Below are 9,165 nucleotides of genomic sequence, written 5' to 3' on the forward strand. Positions count from 1 at the left end.
GACAAACAAAGATCGAACCAATTAGTGACCAGAATGTGGGAAAATAAAATTTTCGTGCATTAGAGTGACAAAAGATAAAGAAATAAAGCAAATGTGTATGGGAGGTGAGTGATGTCTCATTATAAGACAGAAAGCAGGTGATTCCGGGCAAGAATCGCTTCCTTCAGAGTCAAGAGAGACTTGAAGTGCTTGTGTGGTTTCCCGGAAAATACGATCAAGTGTTTGTTAATAAACATTGAAAGGCTTCTTTTAATTATCAGGCTTAGGGTAGCTTATCTTCAACCGAATATCGAGTCTTAACATAAGACCGAACATTGGAAGAAGTACTTGTGAGACCGATGTGGTCTGTTGAATAAGTAGGTGGGATATAAGTTGGAGTGACAAATGAAGTAATAGAAATCTCAAAAACAAAATTAAACTGGATCTTTTTGGGAAGAAAAGCCTTAGTTTTAGACAATTTCATAAAAGACCACGCAAAAATAAAAAGAGATTTCATTGGGTAACCAGTAAGTTCTTGAATATAATAATTCACCATCAATTCATTATAGGTGTTGGATTTTGGGTTTCACTCAGCACGTGGTATACGTATCTAAGATCACAAACACAGATTTTGTGCAACCATAAACCTTAGTGGTAAGAACCGAAAGTCTCAAGGATTACAATGGTGAACCGAGAGTAGATGGAGAATATAAGGAAGGTGGCTCAAGAACCGAAAGTACCTTCTGCTATAAATACGTGACAGGCAGAAAAACTCTTAACTCATATGAGAAGAGTAAGGTAGCTCTAGACCGAGTTGATGTTAACAGCCTAATTGGGAAGAAACGATAGGTATAGATCGAATCATTAAGGCCTGCTCAAAGTCGTAGAGGCTTTGGTCAACATGCAGCAGCATGCTTCTAGGGACCCGTAACTAGTTCTTGTGGAAATAATTGTACCTGCCTTAGCACCAAATTCTGTTGTACTGGTACTCTTGTGACCTAATTAAAGTAAGAACAAACAAACACACCACACAAACAAAACAAACAAACAAAACGAAAAATATTTTTGAAGATTTGAGTTTTTCTGAAAAATAATAAAAACAGAAAGAGAAAATATTTTTGGATTTTTGAAATTTTCTGAAAAAGAATAAAAACAGAAATAGAAAATATTTTTGGATTTTTGAAATTTTCTGAAAAAGAATAAAAACAGAAAGTTAAAATAAATAAGCATAAACCATATTAAAGACGAGAGAAAGGAATGTACATATTTTACAACCGAATCCGTATCTTAAATGAGTGAAGCGAAATAGACCGAGCGGTCAGTTCATTTCGGTTCTTAAAATTTCAGAGCCGAAATAGACCGAGCGGTCAGTTCATTTCCCGAAAATTATGGAGCCGAAATAGACCGAGCGATCGCTCCATTTCTCTTGTCTAATTTTTAGTGAGAGATTTGAGGATTCGGTACCGATTCTGCTTCCATCATACCCAAGCCTTGTAAGATTTTGTTAAAGAGTGCTTCAGGTAATGCTTTAGTGAATATGTCGGCTAGTTGATCAGTAGATCGAACAAAATGCACTTCCACGTTCCCATCTTCTACATGATCCTTGATGAAATGATATCTAAGTGCAATGTGCTTGGTTTTTGAGTGTTGCACCGGATTGTGACAAATCCTTATTGCACTTTCTGAGTCACAATAGAGAGGGATCTTCTTCATACTCAACCCATATTCTCTCAGTTGGCTTTGAATCCAAATTATTTGAGAAGTGCAAGATGCTGCAGCTATATACTCAGCTTCGGCTGTGGATAGTGACACGCAAGTTTGCTTCTTGGACTGCCAGCTAACAAGTTTTCCGTCAAGAAATTGGCATCCACCGGTAGTTCTCTTTCTGTCCAGTCCACATCCTCCTAGATCAGCATCAGAAAAGGCTTGAATGAAGAATCCAGATCTTGCAGGATACCAGAGACCGAGAGATGAGGTTCGCTTCAGATAACGAAAAATGTTCTTCACAGCTACCATGTGAGGTTCTCTTGGATTAGCTTGAAATCTAGCACAATAACAAACAGAAAACATAATGTCCGGTCTACTAGTTGTTAGATACATAAGGGACCCTATCATTTGACGATAAAGAGTTATGTCAACAGCAGGTTTTTCCAGAGATGGTGTTAACTTAGTGTCAAATGCCATAGGAACCTTCACTTTTGAATCACCCTGCATTCCGAATTTCGTCAGTAAGTTCTTTGTATAGGCCTCCTGGTTGATAAAGATACCTTCTGGTCACTGTCTAATATTCAAACCAAGGAAAAAATTAATTGGACCCATTGCGCTCATTTCAAATTTAGTCTCCATCAACTTCCTGAATTCAGCTCTTAAGCTAGGATTCGTAGAGCCGAAGATGATATCATCAACATAAATCTGAAAAATCATTAGATGTTCGCCTTCTTTCTTTCGAAAGAAGGTTGGGTCAACCGAACCTTGCTTAAATTTCGACATTTTCAAAAAGCGAGTTAAAGTTTCATACCAGGCCCTCGGTGCTTGCTTTAATCCATAGACAGCTTTATCTAGCACATAGAAATGATCAGGGTATTTCTCGTTCACAAACCCGGGCGGTTGCTCAACATACACTGCTTCTTCTAATTCTCCATTCAAGAAAGCGCATTTGACATCCATCTGGAAAACTTCGAAGTTTTTATGAGCAGCATATGCCAAGAAAATTCTAACTGATTCCAACCTAGCTACCGGAGCGAAGGTTTCCTCATAATCTATTCCTTCCTCTTGGCAATATCCTTTCACCACCAACCGAGCCTTGTTGCGAATGACGTTTCCTTCTTTGTCCAATTTATTTCTAAATACCCATTCAAGCCGACCACAGAAGCATCTTTTGGTGTAGGAATCAACCTCCAAACCTGGTTGCGTTCAAACTCATGGAGCTCATCCTGCATTGCTTGCACCCAATCAGAATGATCAAGAGCAGCATTAACTGTTTTCGGTTCTATCTTGGAGATAAACGAGTTAAACATACAAAATTCAACTTTAGAGAATAATGTTGTTTGTTTCGCTTTCAGTTGAGAACGAGTAAGAACTTTCTCAGAAGATTCACCAATAATCTGTGCTTTGGGATGGTCCTTGGTCCATTTCACTAACGGAGGATAGTTTGGATCGTATGCTGGATCCAATTCATCATTTACTTCTTCTTCAAATTCTGATTGATCATCCTCGCCTTCGTCAGTTGCTTTCTCTTTCTCCCCCTCGACTGGCGAAGTGTAACCGGTGGTAGCATCAGAGTTTGCATCCTCTGTGGGAGTTGGATTCTCCCCCTCAATTGGACTACTATTGGGTGGTTTTGGAGCTGAATTATCCCCTTCGGCTGGATCTTTATGAGTCGGGGAAGGATTTGGATTATCCCCCTCGAAAGATACTGCGGTTGTTTTTGGTGCTGTTGAACTCTCCCCCTTGAATTGTGAGCCATTGCTTGGAGAGTCAGTTGAGGGTTGAGCTGCTGCAGCTTTAGGAGGTTCGGTTTCCATTTTTTTGGCAGCTTCATCTATGATCTTTTTGAGATTATCAATTTGGTTATCCGCTGCTTTCGCCTCTGAGTGTGTCGCTTTCTCCGGTTCATCAAACAGCCGAATTTACTCTTCAAACAAGTTGGATATTGGAACCGAGACTTGTCCTGATTCTGGAAATATTTCACCTAAGTCACTTTCACTTCTTTGAACTTTCTTCATGTAATTATCGTCAAAGGTGACATAATAGGTTTCTTCAATTCGTTTAGAGCGTTTATTCAACACTCTGAATGCTTTTGATGATAGCGAATAACCCAGAAAGATTCCCTCATCGGCTTTGACGTCAAACTTATTGCGGTTCTCTTTAGAATTGAAAATAAAGCTCCTTGAACCGAATATATGGAAAAATTTAACATTTGGTTTCCGATTATTTAAGATCTCATATGGAGTAATTGAGAATCTCTTATTGAGCAAGGACCGATTCTGAGTGTAGCAAGCAGTTGCAATTGCATCAACCCATAAGTATAATGGAAGTGAAGCGAAACTGAGCATGGTTCTGGCCGCTTCACATAAAGAACGGTTTCGTCTTTCAACAATCCCATTCTGTTGTGGTGTATAAGGGGCCGAAAAATTGTGAGTTATCCCCTTGTCAGCCAGAAAGTCCTCAAAGTCGTTATTTTTGAATTCCAGACCGTTGTCACTTCTGATGTTTCTCACCGTCTTCCTCAGCTGTACCTCCACTTGCTTGATAAATGTCTTCAACTTGGGAGTTGCATCTGATTTCTGCTTAAGAAAGAAAACCCAGGTGAAGCGTGAAAAATCATCTACAATGACAATAATGTACTTACTACCACCGAAGCTTTCGATAGCCGAAGGTCCACACAAGTCAATGTTCAATAGTTCAAGTGCTTCAACGATCTTTGTATTTATGCGTGTAGGGTGGCTCTTTCTACTTTGTTTGCCCATCTCACATGCTGCACACAGATGCTCCTTGTCAAACTTGAGAAGAGGGAGGCCTCGAACGTGATCACCAAGCACCAATTTATTAATGTATTTGAAGTTCAGGTGCGACAGACGTCGATGCCATAACCAGCTTTCATCGGTGTTTGCCTTTGACAGCAGGCATATTGCTGGTTTGCCTCTTATTGGGTTGAGATGTAAAGGATACATCTCTCCCTTTCGTTCAGACTTCAGCAGAACCTTCTTAGATTGTTTCTCAATAATCTCAAAGCCCTCATCATCAAATGAAACCTTCAAACCTGTGCCCACAACTAGTTGTGACACACTAATGAGGTTATGTTGCAATCCTTCCACATACGCCACTTTTCGAATCGTGAAGTCTCCATTGGTTATCATACCGTATCCCTTGATTGTTCCATAGGAGTTGTTTCCATACTTTACACACCCACCATCTTTCAGGGACCGAAACTCCCTCAACTCTTCCTTCCTTCCTGTCATGTGACGCGAGCAGCCACTGTCTATATACCATTCATCATCGAACTGCTCGTCACTTATTACCTGCAAATTCAAGCAGATTTAGGAACCCAAAGTTTCTTGGGTCCTGGTGAGTCTTTCACAGAAAAAGGAATTACAGAAGAAATATCAACCATATATGTTCGTTTTACTAGAGTGGTTTGATCTTTTCTTTTAATGGTATACACCTTGATTTTAGTTTTATCTTGTTTAATTTTTGGTGCATTAGTTGGTGTGTTGTTTGATGGTTTAGAATTTTTCTTATGAATCCCAGGGTTAGCTGACTTTTTCCTATTATAATACTCAGAATCTAATGTTAGCTTTCCCTTTCCTTTGATGTCCTTCACATAATTTGTTTTGCTTTGAGAATTAGAAGGACCGAAACCAAACTTAGGACCGAACCTGGTCTTAGGACCGAAACTGGTCTTAGGACCGAAACTGGTCTTGGGACCGAAACTGGTCTTAGGACCGAAACTTGACTTTGGATTCTTAGTGACGGTGTTGGAACCGAAACTAGACTTTCGGTTTTGGGTTTTGGAATAGTAGGAATTTGGATTGAAATTTTCCTTTAGTTTTTCCTTTCCTTTGTCCGTTGATTCTTTCTTGGGAGGCTCATAGTTGGAATTTTGAGAATTCCAGTGCCTTTTTCGCTCATTCAGATTCTTGGCATATCTATGATTTCTTAAGCGTTTCTGTTCAGCTAACTCCTTCTGTGATTTGTGGATATTGAAGCTAGACTTTGGCTTCCCCTTTTGACTTTCGGGTGTCTTTGTTGGAACATGTGGTTCTGTCATAGTCTTGGTTGGAACTTTCGGTTCTACCATTGGTTCTTCAGGGATTTCTTTAGTTCCACTTGTGCTTGGTTTGTCAAAGCTCGAGGGTTTGTTGATGGGTTCAGCAACATATCTTCCTTTAACCCTCCAAGAAGTCTGCTCAGACAAGCCTACGGTTTCGTCTGCGTTGTCAATAGGGGCTGACCAAAAGTAGTCGTCGCACCCTTCAACATTATCTTTGTCGAACAAGATTTTTAACTCTTCCGTTTGCTTTGGAGTGACTCCTGTAACTGCATAAACCTGATTTGGCACAGTTTGAACCTTTTGATAAACCAAAGCTTTTTCTTTGAGTTTTTGTTTCTTGTCTTTTGACAGGCGAGCGAATTCAACCGAGTTTTCAGAAATAAGGGGTTTCTCATGCTCGGTTTCGCTCTTCATAAACTCAGAGCAGTCAACAACGCCTTCTACTGAGATTTCACTCATCTCACTTTCCTCATCAAATTCAGACGTGTTTTCCAAGTTCATTTTATTTTCTGAGGTTAATTTGGCATTAGACAGGTCAAATGATTGAATAGTATCTGACTTAATTTTCAACCTATCATTTTCATCTAAAATATCTTTTAGCATACATTTGTGTTCCTTAGAATCGATGAAGGTTTCTATCTTGTCTAGTCCAATTTTGTAAGACATGGATGTCTCTTCTGATGACACTTCTGATTCACATTCTGCTATGATCTCATCTTCCTTAAATTCAAGGAAGGGCAAAATCATTTTATGAATTTTCTTTCCTATCTCACAACTTAAATGCAATTGAGCAATATTAGTATATAAACGCTTAACAATTAAACAAAAAACATTTCTTTGTTTTAAAAACTTTAAATTGTCTCTTTGCAAATAAATACTTTCATCCCTAGCCCTAACTAACTCCGCCTCCTTCAGCTCAATCCACATCATTCTCTCCTCACTTTTTGAAGATACCCTGCTGAGATGGTCAGTTAGGTTAGAATTCGCTAAGCGAGTTTGCATGAGACTACCACTTAAGTTAGTAAATTTAAATTTTAATTCATTTAATTCTTCTTCATAATCTGTTATTGGAACTTTAAGTGATTCAAGGATGGATTGTACCTTTTTGATCAGCCGATCGCAGTCGTTGATCTTTTCACTAACAGGCTTTGCTGCAAAACACTTGTTCTCGGTCAGGTTTGGTTCTTCATTTGCGCTTTCGGTTGATGAACCAGCAGTGACAATTAAACACTTTCCAGCCGAACCTACTTCCTTTGCCACATAAGCCTTTCCATGAGTGGGCTTTCTCACCTCTTCATCTTCAGAGTCGGTTGACCAAACTTCAACGCCACCGAACTCATCTTCATCAGCATTCTCCTGTACAATCAAGGCATTCATAGAACTGTTAGTCGCCTTCTTTTTCTTGATCTCTTCCAACTTTCGCATATAGTACGCCTCATCGTCTTCACCCTCTCTTTTCTCAGCCATTTTCCTTAACATGTAATCTTTGGCAAAATGGTTCTTGCCGTGACAATAATTGCAGTCGTATCCAGAGTCTCCTGCAAGCTTGCTCTTCTTCTTCTCTTCATCCTTCACTTTCTCAGAGTTGTAACTTCCCTGCCAGTTTCGGTTCTTGTTGACAGGAAATTTTCTCCGTGCAAACTTCTTCGGATTGGATACCATCATAGCATACTCCTCGTTTGTTAGATCACACTCAGACATATTAGACTCTTCTTCTTCTTCTGCAAAACTTTTTCCTTTTGAGACAAGTGCCAGCGATCCCACACCAGAAACTACTTTTGCTTCTTTGGTTACTACACTTTCATGGGACTTAAGTATTCCCACAAGTTTCGCTAGCGAGTAAGACTTAAACTGTTCATGCGCTTTCACAGTAGAAACCACAGCCATCCATTCCGGTCTCAGCCCGTTCATGAAAGTCATCTTCTGCTCGATCAACTTTCTTTCTATTCCATGCTTGATCATCTTACTTAGGAGATGATTGAACCTATCGAAAGTTTGTATGAGTTTCTCCTCTGGTTTCTGTTCGAAAACTCCAAATTCTGACAGCAGCAGGGTTTGAATGGAGTGTTCCAGATCTTCATCAGTTGAATAAAGTTCTTTCAACCTATCCCAGATTTCTTTGGCCGTCGTGCATGAACCAACTAACCGAAAGGTGTCAGATTGCAAGGCGAATCTGATCATTCTCATAGCCTTCACATTACATAGCAATTTGTCTTTTTCGTCCTGTGGCATCTTCTTTACATCCGCCACCAGCTTGTTATATTCCTTTTGGGACTTAACAGTAGTGTTCGTTCCTGAGTGAACAAACGACCCAAGTGTGATAGCTTCCCAGATGAGATAGCCATTGTCTTCAGATCCAACCACGTAGTCTTCGAAATGATGCGCCCATACTTCATAGTCTTGAGTGTAGAGTATGGGTATCCTGGTTGTAGATCCAATGCTGTTTGCGATGTTGATGGGATTTATTTGCGAATCTTCGTGAGACATGGTGAGCTGCTAGAATCAAACCTGTAAACTTGAGATTAGGGTTTTAACTGAAACAGAGTTACCGTCGAAACAAAGAGGACGACTTCTATTTATACGATAAAAGCGGAAACCCTAAGGAATTCTGAATACAGAAGGAATGTGTATTGATCACACAGTCTCCTGCTCTGATACCAATTGTTAGAACAAAGTTCTATTAGGATCGTTAGATTCTGAGCAAGCAAACAATTAAGAATGTAAATACGAATACAAGAATGACTTTGAATGTGTCGAATGATTAAAACTTTAACACCTCAGAAGAGCTCGATTAAGAACTGCTACTGTAGAGGTGTTTAGGGTTACAAAAGTTATGAACGTAATAATCAACATCGTATAATGCATACATGCATGCATATATATATATATAGTATAACCCTACTAGCTAATCTAGATAATCACGGATGGACAGGCCCAATCCGGATGCAAAACGTAAGGCCCATGACGCAACACAAATGGACTCAACAATAAAAACTATAAATTCTGCCAGAATGTAGTAGAGACTATAAAGTCAACCATAAAGTATCACAAATTTATTAACAGTTAAACAAATATACTTGTTGTTAACAATTATTCTCAGACATTCTAACAGAATACATTTATATAAATAAATTCTAACAGAATACATTACAAAATTCAAGAGCTGTGATTGAATCATCAACACACATCTGCATTCATTCCCAGTCATGAATTCAAGAAACAAACACACATGGATTCCCCTGTCAAATACCGAAACCCAAACAACCATGAGTTATATCCCATCCATTATCATAATTTTTTTCAGGAAAACCCAAACATCCAAATTTCCATGGATCCAAATCAAAATAAGATGAAGAAGAAGATCACCTGTTGGCCATGGATGCTTCCGTTAACTTCCTCTTCCTTCAATTAGT

Source organism: Lactuca virosa, chromosome 2 (assembly GCF_052849685.1).
Source record: "Lactuca virosa cultivar CGN04683 chromosome 2, Lactuca_virosa_CGN04683_v6, whole genome shotgun sequence".
Classification (NCBI taxonomy): Eukaryota; Viridiplantae; Streptophyta; class Magnoliopsida; order Asterales; family Asteraceae; genus Lactuca; species Lactuca virosa.